This window comes from Mangifera indica, chromosome 7 (genome assembly GCF_011075055.1).
Source record: "Mangifera indica cultivar Alphonso chromosome 7, CATAS_Mindica_2.1, whole genome shotgun sequence".
NCBI lineage: Eukaryota > Viridiplantae > Streptophyta > Magnoliopsida > Sapindales > Anacardiaceae > Mangifera > Mangifera indica.
The window spans coordinates 9922630-9934356 of NC_058143.1; the positions used below are offsets into that span (position 1 = coordinate 9922630).

Genomic DNA, 11727 nt, shown 5'->3' on the forward strand with positions numbered 1-11727 from the left:
TAAAACTCATGAAAATCTCACAGTTTTGCCTATTATTCTTACAATACAATAATCCATCAACTTAGAGACAACAATGTGTATCAAGCCCAAGACTCATATAGTTGTAGGCCTTCGAGAAGGGCTAAGCCACAAAAAACTCAAGGCCCATAACATGACCCTATTTATATAAAGTCATGTCGTGTTAGGCCCTAAACATGCTAACATAGGGTTTGCCCTGTTAAAACAAATTAAAAATTTCTTTGTACTAAAAATTAAACAAAATTTATTTTCTAATTACTAAAACCGAGATAGTATCTCAAATATTTTATTAATAGTCTTTTACTTATAAAGAAGAAATATCGTGATTATATAATGAAAAATATTATAATATATTACAAATAAATTCATTTATATAATATACAATTACAAATGTAATTATGATATATATACCATCATCTACTTGTCCTTGATGTCCAGATTCTTGAATTCTTTGAAAATATCTTTTGTGACTCAATTTTATAATTTGAAGTTAACTTTCACCTAATCCTTCATATATATAATCGTTTTAACCATGTTTTGGTATAAATTAGATTGTCTATCATCCAACATGCATTCACCTGCATTACAAGCGAATTTCAATGTTACTATCGACATCGAAGGGGTTAGTGGATCTCGAGTCAAGACGACAAACACAAAAAAACTTTTTTGTTTTACTTTCCACCAGAAATATTGATCATTATCCAGAAGAACTGTGTTATAGGTACTTTATACCCTTTGCATTCCACCTAGTTTTAACATTTGTCTTTAATTTTTTTGGTCTTAACCCCATTGACTTACATAATTCAGAATATGTTTACATCCATGATGGGGATAATGACATGTCTAGATATCATCTTTAGTTATGCTCAAACCATCTTGAACTATTAAATTAATAATATAATATGTACATCTAATATGAAATAATTTTCTAGTAAATTGAACAAATATATGATTCAATATTAATTCAATAACTTTTGTTATTATTTTTCACATTATCAAAAGTCATTGTAAAAATAAAATTATTAATTTTATACTCATAAAAAATATTTGTTAATGTTTGATAAATTGTAAAACTACTATACAAATATTCTAAATTTCTAAATGCAATTATTTTTTTGCACAACTGTTAATAAGAATTTATGTAATGGGCAATTTCGTGTAAATACCATGTGTCTTAATTTGTGGTTGTCTATAAGTTAGAAATTATTAAAATAACACCATTCAAATTACAAAGCTTTCCAATAACTTTTCATTTCATTAATTTATAATTTCTAGGAATATTTGGCCTAAGAGTAAACTTATAAATTCTATAAATATAGGTCGAACGCTATTCTGCATGATTGATTCCAATATTTCATCTTCAATGTAAGAAAAAAAATTGGTCAAAAGTGACAACATACCTAGTCATGTACTCTTGCATTTTTATTAATTGTATGTAAAAGTAGACATTTCTCTCATGTGCACGAAACAGTTCAGACCTCTTACTACACTATTATTAGAACCAATGAATCATGATCTGGTGAAGACAATTTGTTGTTACTCTTTGAGCTTATGTGGAATTTTTTCACAATAATTTGTTATATGTTAACGAAGATGTCCCGTGCCACCTGAATTTGCACACATTAAACATGAACTGCTATGTTTGCACATTGCTCAACAAATTACTCTACCTTCAATCATTTCTTGTACTTGATCGAATTGATCTCACACCATAAACTTTTGCTTTCTTTTTCCTCTTATCGAATTTGTGGTTGTCCCATTTTCAATAGTTGGTGCTCCTCTTGTTCCACATTGATTATCAATAATATTATCAACGCTAATATGATAATATCCTAATGGATTAAAATCATTTAACCCTAAATCAATTTGTAAGATATTTTGATAAATAAAATTATGAAAAATAATAATTGATTGACAAAATTAAAATGCAAACTAAATTATAAATACAGGGAAATATTGTTTGTGAATTTAAAGAATTTTAGAATGAGAGATTGAAAAAAATAAGAGATTGAGAGCCCGAGTGGATATAAATTTTAAGAGGGGGGTTTATACAAGGAAATTTTTGAAGAAAAAACAAAAAAATTCTACATCAACTTAAGACCAAAAAAGAAGTATTGATCTTATTACATGGATTTTGGTTGGTTGGCGAAAGGGGGGGGGGGGGGGGGGGGGGGGGGGGGGGGGTGGGGGTGGTGGGGGTGGTGTGGGTTGGTTGTGGTGTGGGGGCGCGGTTGTTGTGATAGGTTAAAAATATATTTTACAATAGTTTATCATTTGGGCAGTTCACAAACCAAACTAAATCTTATACCATTTTTTAAAAAATTTGTATAAGAGATTCCAGAGGGTTAAATTTCAATCAAATGACGATTTGGAGGAACATGAACATTCCTATTGCCACTCCCTACCTCTCCTATTATTGGTTTTACAGTGACCTGGTTAATTAATACTATACTATTATCCAGGTGTTTTTTTTTTTTAAATTTTGTTTGTTTTGATAAAAAAAATTATATGTCAAAACTATAATCTAAGATGAATCAAATTATAATTTTTTAATTCAATTTAATTTTGTTTGAAACACAAAATAGTTTGATTTTGTTTGAAATTTTATTAAACCATTTTGTCATCTAGTTTCAAGAACAAAAGAGAAGAATGTCAAACATGAAAACATAAATATAAAACACTTAATTTACTTAGTGTAATAGTCTTAATACAGGGTATTTTCGGTTCTAATAAGATTTCTCATTATAAAAAAAACCATTTTATCTGTTTGACTTGAAAACTTTTTCAAATCAAACCATGCACACACTTGCATAGATTTAACAATCTTCCTTACTTGGATTCATATTGTTTGTGTGAGATTTATATATAAACTTGCGAATTTGAAAAAAAAAAGACAGTTAAAATTGAGAGATTTTAGGGTTTTATTGAAAAGTTAAGATAACAGCAATTTTTTTTTGTTTAATTAAATTGTTTGGCCATGACAGTTTAGTCCCTACGTACTTGATTATTTTTGTTCACCCCCCAAAATATGAATAGTTTTAATTAATAACCTTATATTATTGTAAGACGTGGCAAAATTTTAGCCATTAAGCAAATGTATACAGATATGATTAATATACACTGTTAGAGAGCTATGAACAAATGAATATACTGCCTACAAAAAGAATAGAGAATTCAACTTGACAGGAAGAAGCTCCCCATTACAAGCTGGAAATGTGATCAGAACTAACGTCTGATGTTACAGAAGAACACTCAAGATGGTATGCATATGTCTCTACAAGCTCACTTGCATGTCCGACACTAAGTCAGAGTCCCTTGTTGCCCTACAACTGTGGCTGCAATTCTAGCTGCTAATGTACCCATTAGTCTGAAACGCCTCGTAACATACTATATAAAATACCAGATGCATATGCATTGCTGGCACCACAAGTGTTGACCGGAACACATGGTGAAGGAGGAATATATACAACTTCTCCTTTCACATCAATGTAGAAGCCTGTTGCCCCATCTGTAACTGAAACTAGGGGAACAAAGTGGCTTAGATGCCTGGCAGCTGAGTCAGGGCTTTCTTTTGAGGAAAAATGGCAGAAAGCTCTTGCTTCGTCATTGTTAGCAAATATGATATCTGCATAGTTTCCAACTATTTCCCTGAGCAAAGAGAAGAAAAACAGGACTAAAGCTACTAATTTGAATCCAAGAGAAAGCAGCTTCGTCGTAGGAACACAACCTCTACCCATATATTAATTACAACATAACTCTATACTCACAGCCAAAGTTAAATAAATAATAACCAAATTTGGAATGTTTCTAACATTTCCAGATTTTCTATTATTCTAATATTATTTATCAAGGCTTTACCCTTTTAAAGTTATAAATAAAGTTCTACATTCTCATCCAATATATGAGAAACATATTAATTGAAATGTTTGCACTTTATTCATAATTAATCTCATTGTCTATCTGATAGCATGGTAAGAATAAAAAATTGTTTCCACTTCCACCTAGAGATGAACTCCAAATTTATTCCCTAATGAATCTTGAGAAGTAAACAAACTGTCAAACACCATAAAAGACATACAGATAATTAACAAATGGTATAAAAGTCTAACCAGAAATCATCATAGTGTCTCTCAATGCAGTCACTTCTGATGCTGTTACTGCAACAAGAGCACCCATCCTGTGAGCCTCTTCACAAGCTTTTGTGATTGTTTTGACAGTATCAGGAAGTTCAAATAAATAGCCTTCAACAAGAAGAATATTTGTCTTGGAAATTACACTAGCCAAGGAAGGATCATAATTGACAGTTGATGATGCACCCTGAAATAGAGAAGGTAAAATATGAGGATTTTATTTGACTAACCAAATTTTTATTCGCTTAGCTACATAAAATGAGGCTACAGAAAATTTTCTCCAGAATAGAACTTAAACAGAAAAATTAAGTGCCTTAGCACAGGACAAAACAATTAACAACTTTCAAACGCTGCCAAAATTTATTATTTCCTTGTTGACACTGTTGTTTAAATTATTAACAACTTGAAAAAATAGCAACTCAGAGATTTTAATAAAATTTTCAACATAGCATTATGGCCAAGTTAGATAATACTTCCGTTTCCAATTTGAACTTGGATCCTCAACTCTTGAATAGTGGGTAGCCAAATAAAGATGACTTATTTAATCACTGACTGATTGTTGCACTATCCTCATAGGGTAAGAAACTCTCCAAGCCTGCTTGTCTTCTTATTCAAATGCCCCCAGAAATTTCAAATGACTGAGATTTGGTACTGTTAGAACTCACATATATATTTCCTGCAAGAAGGACCAAAAGAAGGGAATTGTCTTAAAGACTCAAGACAGCATCAGATTGGAACAGATGGCAACTCCACAGGTGCAAAGACCACCAGAATTGGTGAAGGGACATGGCAATGCAGGCTTGGCTGTTATAGGAGATAAAAGCAGAGAATAGAAAAAGAGAAAGGCAGCCGGTAATTTCAGAAAAGTTGGAGTGACTGAAGGGGAGAGCTGACCTCTCGAAAGCCAAACAACTCTAGAATTTATGTTATGAACTTTGATGTAATCTGTGACTGGAATCTTATTGATGGTGGATGAATTCTAATTCTGATTCTGATGAATTTCAGACTGTTATATTCAGTATGCAATACAAGTTATATATTTCTGATAGCTCCTTTTATATATGCTATTAAATTGATGTGTGTTGTTGGACTAGAAATCAGTTTGCTGTGGAGAGTTTGTTTAGTTGGTAGAAAGTGCAGGAACTAATTCAGGCAGGGAACTGGAGGAGTGAGTTCTGGCAAGACAGTAATGAGGTACCTAACAGGTACAGTTCACCATGCTGTTAGCAAAGATTATGAAAAATTTGTGAAATAGTATCCATGAAGATGTCCTCAATATATAACAAAGCAAATACTATGTGAGGTCTACAATTAAGTTAGGCAAGAAACATCTCTGTCCGGATATTACTAGATTTGATTTTTGTTGCATAGTCTCTACACCTGATGATATAACAATGGGAAAAATGTTGGCTTATAGACCACACGGAAACTCACTACAAGAACTGCAACGTGGAAGAAAAATTATATATTTTGTGCGCAAAAGCGTCTGACTCTATTGTCATTAGAAATGATGTGAACATAAACCTTAAATCAATAAATATAATTCCACAAAAATGTAACTATGTAAGATTCAAAAGGATATGCATTAACAAAAAAGATAATCCAGATAGAATTAAAAATAATTTAAAATTGCGCAAAGGATCAAGCTGAGGACTCTGCAACTTATAACCAATCATACAATCACAAGTTCACAGCTGAAAAGCTTAAATAGACAGCTAAATTCAAGAATTTTATCTCCCAGTAAAATAATATTGAAATATTATAACCTTCAAGCATGACTAGATATCTGACCTGATATGCAAACATGGTGTGCTAGGCAACAGGAGTGGTGAGAACTATCACTGTTCCTGTTGTCCTATCCTTGATGGGTGCAGTGCAAAATCTCAAATTTGCCTGACACAGTTTTGCCCTATAAACGATATTATAATAGTGACTTGGTAACCCTTAAAATATCAAATATGAATTCAATTAAACCAAATGAGCAATGAAATTTCACAATCTCTCTAGCAAGTAGAAAATTTAATAATTAAGTATAGTCAAACCAAGCTCAACCTGTAGAAGCCACCTGACGGATCACTTCCCACACTGCCTGCCATAGCTACATTTAAAGCAGGGTCTCCAATGGGCTTACCACCAAGCCTTGCCAAGGCCACCAGGCTGTTGGAAAGAGATCCACCAGCAGCAGCCTTATAACTGCAACCATCCATTGCACGTAAAATCCTAGCTCTCTCTTCATGATTTACAACCTTCCTTGTTCCCTTTTCTGATTCCAGTCTCTCCAAAAATTCATCATCAACCATACCAGAAAAATCTACCTAAAACGCCAATATAAAGATGCAATACCAAGATTCATAAGTTATTTTATACCAGTTACTCTATATACGAAAACTGAAGCTAAATTCCAAAAGTAGCAAGTTAATTCACAAAATGACTGAAAGATTTAAAGACATCTTAATAAAACAAAAAAAAAAATCATAAAATTATAATGACAAAACATGCTCTTTTCCTACATATATTCTTCATCCAAGCCCTCGGATATCCCAATTCTTAGCTTAAAAAAATTTCCAGAACACAATACACGTGATAGCCGTACAGAATTTTAAGCAATTTCAAAACTTTTGCACCAAAATTTCTTCAAGGAATCTGATTATCTGACAGAAAAATAAATGACATCCAAAATACAACACTAGAACAAAAGTTTCGAGTTCTCTACATTTTCTAGCATTTTCCCACAATTTCTGAAGAATCACACGTATAACATAAAATCTCCGAAACGTAACCTCTTAACCAAAAGATAGAATGGATCAAATTTTCTTATCTTTTCAAACAAAACCTCAAAGTTTGAAGCTTTTCTCCCTATGAAACAGAAAACAAAATAAGGAAATGAAATTACCATGGCTTGACCGAGTCCCAAAACATCCCATCTCTCTGGCAAATCAGAAGATGATCCACTTATCTCCTTCAACTCTTCTTCTTCGGTATCAGTATCAGTCTCATCTTCTTCATCTTCATACACACCAAAATCACCTCTTATATCACCTCTACAGTTAGAAACATATCCAACTCATTCTCCAGAAATACAAGTTCTAATGATATTTATGTGCATTAATGATAACATAGCTTATTAAGATTAACTTCTAGACGACGATTTTGAAAATTGATGGATTTTAATGATTTTTACAATACGTAGGCCTATGAATGGGATGAATTTAATTAATTTTTGATGGGGATAAAGTAATTTTATATGAAAAATAGAGGGTCAACCAATTAAAATTAGGAGACATTTTTTTTTAAATAAAAATATTATTTAGATAAAATTACAAATCCCTTTTAGCCAAAAAAGTATTTCATTCTTCCTATTGGTTAATTCTGCTTATTTGACCAAATAGGATTAAGTCTGGATTTTGATCATATTCTTGTTAACATATCTTGTCAAAACAGAGGATTTGAGTAACTTTTTTGGTTGTATCGAACAGAAATATAGGATTAGGAAAACTTTTCTATGTCAAAACTTATGGAAACATACCAACATTTTTGTTTCATGGAATAGGCCACTGAGATGACAAGTTGAGATAATGTTAGAATATTGTCTCTAATTTGCAGTCTGTCAACTCCATCTTCACTTAAAGGGCCATTCAACCACATTTCCACATATCAACATTAATTTTATGTCATGTCATCTTGGTCTCTTCAAATAAACCCATGATAGAAAAATTGGGTAGAGATGGAGAGAGCAAGAGATGATGGGAAAATGTGAAGATATAGTGAACATAGGGATGAGTGTAGGAAAAAATGGTTTATGTTGCTAGATTTAAGAGTATTTTCAATAATTAGATGATTTGAAAGCTGAAAAATATCATTTGTTGAGAGAAAAGTTAAGCGTCAGTTCTAGTCTGGGGCTTAAAATATTGTAATGTAAATTCTTTTATAAGAATTAGGAGATACATAATATTTCGTATTGGTTAGGGTTAGATTCGAACTGAATCAAATTTGAGTTCGATTCGATTCATATATAGTTGAGTTTGAGTTCGAGCTCGTGAAAGCCAAACTCAAACTCGGATTGAATTCGGCTTAACTTATTTTTCGTTATTAAAACGACATCGTATCAAAACGACGTTGTTTTGTATTAAAATTTTTAATTAGAAAATCTGGTGAGTAGCTCGAGCTCGACCGAGCTTGAGCTGGCTCGGTTCGAGTCCAGCCCTAGTATTGGTAACTGGGATTCTATTTAATGTTGTAAATAAAATATCTTATAAGATAATTAGGACTATTTGGTTCCAAAAATTTAAACATTACCTTGATAATCTATATTTTATTATTTACATTACCTTATTTGGTTTGTCAGTTATAAAATATTAAGATACTCTACTATTACCAATGTTGACATGACAGGTAATATAGGTGATAATTGAATTACCAAATTCACATTAGGTAATAAAAAATTACTAATGTAATATTAAATTTAATATAATTATATTATTATTTATTAATTTTTTGAGACAAAAATAAATTTATTTTTAATTAGTATAACAAATAATATAAAAATATTTAAAAATTAATTATATTCAAGAGTATTTAATTAAAATAATTTACTAGTATTCTTTTATTACTTTTAACCAAATACAATAATTATTTATACCTATTAAATTTTATCAAATATAATAATTATTTATACTCAGTGATCTTCTAAATAATTTATCTTCAAGATAATTTCCTTATTTTGATAATAAAATATTATTCAAACCAAACACCCCCTTAGAGTTTTTTTTAAATGAATTTTGTGCATTCATAATTTTAAAAATAATTAAAATGATTGAAAATTGTGAAATATAAAAATATATTTGGTATATTTATCTCAATATTCCGAATATGTTATTTTATATTGTGAATTTGTTGTCTGAAAAAAAATATAACCATGTGAACTTGTAAAAAATATCAGTTTGTGTACAAAAGAATAGATAATTACATAATAAATATCATTATTAATATCCTAATTAAAATATTAAAAAAATTCTCATTTTTAATTAAAGTTTACCGTGGGAAATATAGTTTTCATAAAGTAGCTCCATATATGGATAACTGATGAGATTTATAAGGAAATGAAAGTTGACTCAGATTTATTAGTCCATTTGAAATCTTGGAGAGGATCAATTAAGTAGCCTATAGATTTGCCTTGCTGGTGAGCATGAATTGCATTCATAATATATTCTGTCTCATTGTTTCGTAAGTACATGGGAGATCTAAGCCACGTTTTAAGGACTGACGAGTTGAAATTGTCCAAGACCATGTGTATGAGGAGTGACTAGTGAAGATTCTAGACAAAAAGGTGAAAGTGCTCCAAAACAAGTAGATACCCTTTCGTTAAAGTCCTTTAGAGGATTCAAACGGTCAAGGAGGAACCAAAACAACATACATCCATGTGTGTGTGTTTGTGTATATTGCCTTAGCTCTTTTCTTAGGATATCATAGAGGGGGCGTTTGGTTTGGGTAATGTTTGATTACTAAAATAGAAAGATTACCTTGAAGATAGATTACTTAGAAGATTACTGGGTATAAATGATTACTATGTTTGATAAAATTTTATAGGTATAAATAATTATTGTGTTTGGTTAAATGTAATAAAAGATTACTAGTAAATTATTTTACTTAAATGCCCTTGAATATAATTATTTTTAAATTATTTTTATATTATTTGTCATATTAATTAAAAATAAATTTATTTTTATCTTAAAAAATTAATAAATAATAATTTTTCTATAATAAACTAAAGATTACCCCAGTAATCTTTAAATACCTAAGGTAAAGGTGGTAATTAGATTACCACCTATATTACCTGCCACGTCAGCATTGGTAATAGAAGATTACTGTAATATTTTATTACTGATAAACCAAACAAAGGAATAAAAGATAGATTACCAAGGTAATCTTACATACCCGTAACCAAACGCACCCAGAGAGTTAAAAATAATTTTTGAAAAAAGGGGAATGTCTAGACAACATAACAATGATTCTTGACATCGTAATGATTTTAGTGAGTGAGAAATAAAGAAAATGACTATCGCAAACATTCTAGCATAGGAATGATCTCTCATTATGGTTGATTGAATCTTGATATTTCCTTTATTTTTGAGTGCTTTGATTGAGTGAAGAATGAGTACCAATCGCCTAGGGTAGAGGTGTCCATGGGTCAGACTTTAGGCCAACACAATGATAGACCTTTAAGCTAGGCCGACCCATGGAATTTTTAAGGTCTAAGACCCAACCCCATATATAGGGTCAAGCAAGGTTGGGCCTTAATCGGGTCAACCCATTTAAACAAATTTAATTAAAAAATTTACATATAAATTAATTTTCAATTATTAAAATCGAGGACAATATTCTAAATATAATCAATTTTGACTCAATCCTTTATAAACATGATTATCTCGACCATGTTTGGGTGTAAATTAGATCACCTATCCTCTAGCATGCATCCACTTATACTAAAAACAGATTCTGATGCTACAGTTGACACCAGAGGTGTTAGTATATCTCAGGCCATGGCGACAAGGATGGGAAAAGTTTCTACCTTGTCTTTCCACCATGCCAAATCATCTAGTTTTTTAACATTATATTTTTGAACAATTTTTAGATAATATTCAATGTTGATATAATTATAAAATTGATCATGATTTGCACTTTGACTGGCAGACTGCTTACTTTTAGCAAGAGTGACCATATGTGTGAACTTTTTTTGCCTAAACTACCGGAACTTACCTTTGGTATAGAACTTTGTCTAGTCCTTCCATATTTTAGTTCATAAATACTATACATTTTAAGTAAAAAATCTTGAATATATTTAATATAACATCAAATAGTTGGAATAAAGAAAGAAATTTCACTCTAATATTTTTAAAATTTTTGTTTCATTTGCTTAGATATATTCTGACAAGTATGATGAGAGTCGTGAGACCCATGTTTTTTAAAAAGATAATTTATTTCTACTATACTATTTATTATTGAATAAGTAGATGGATAATACACACATGAAGAATGGTTTGCGGTTGTCTTCAATGACTCTAACATGTTCATTAGAGACATAGTTATCTCCTAATCTTGATCTGTCAAAAAACAAGATTTTTCAAATATTTTGGTTGAGTATTGAAATATCGTGTTATAAGAATTTTACATTCTTCGATGCTTTCAACATGAGGTACATTGAATTCTATTTAGTTTTAATATCTACTTTTAATTGAACACTATTTTACATTATCTATTCTAAAATTTTATCTTCTGTATAGCTAAAAGATTGATCAAAAGTAACTACATATATGACCATGTAGTCCTGCATTTTCATTTGATCATTTATGAAAGTTGACATTTCTCCTATGTGTTCGAAACTGCTCGGAACTCTTACTGAACTAGAGTTAGGACCAACGAATCGTGATTGGGTGAATACAATTTGTTTTTATCCTTTGAGCTCATGTGAAATTTTTTTACAATAATCAGTAATGTGTTAGTGAAGATGTTCCGTGCCACTCGTATTTACACATGTCAAACAAGAACCATAATGTTTACATATCACTTGGCGAATTAATTT

At 30.7% G+C, this 11727-nt stretch overlaps 1 pseudogene; it reads right to left on the bottom strand.

The window, feature by feature from the left end:
- Positions 1-3095: 3095 nt before the first annotated feature.
- On the bottom strand, positions 3096-7793 carry LOC123221445 (annotated as a pseudogene).
- Positions 7794-11727: the final 3934 nt, after the last annotated feature.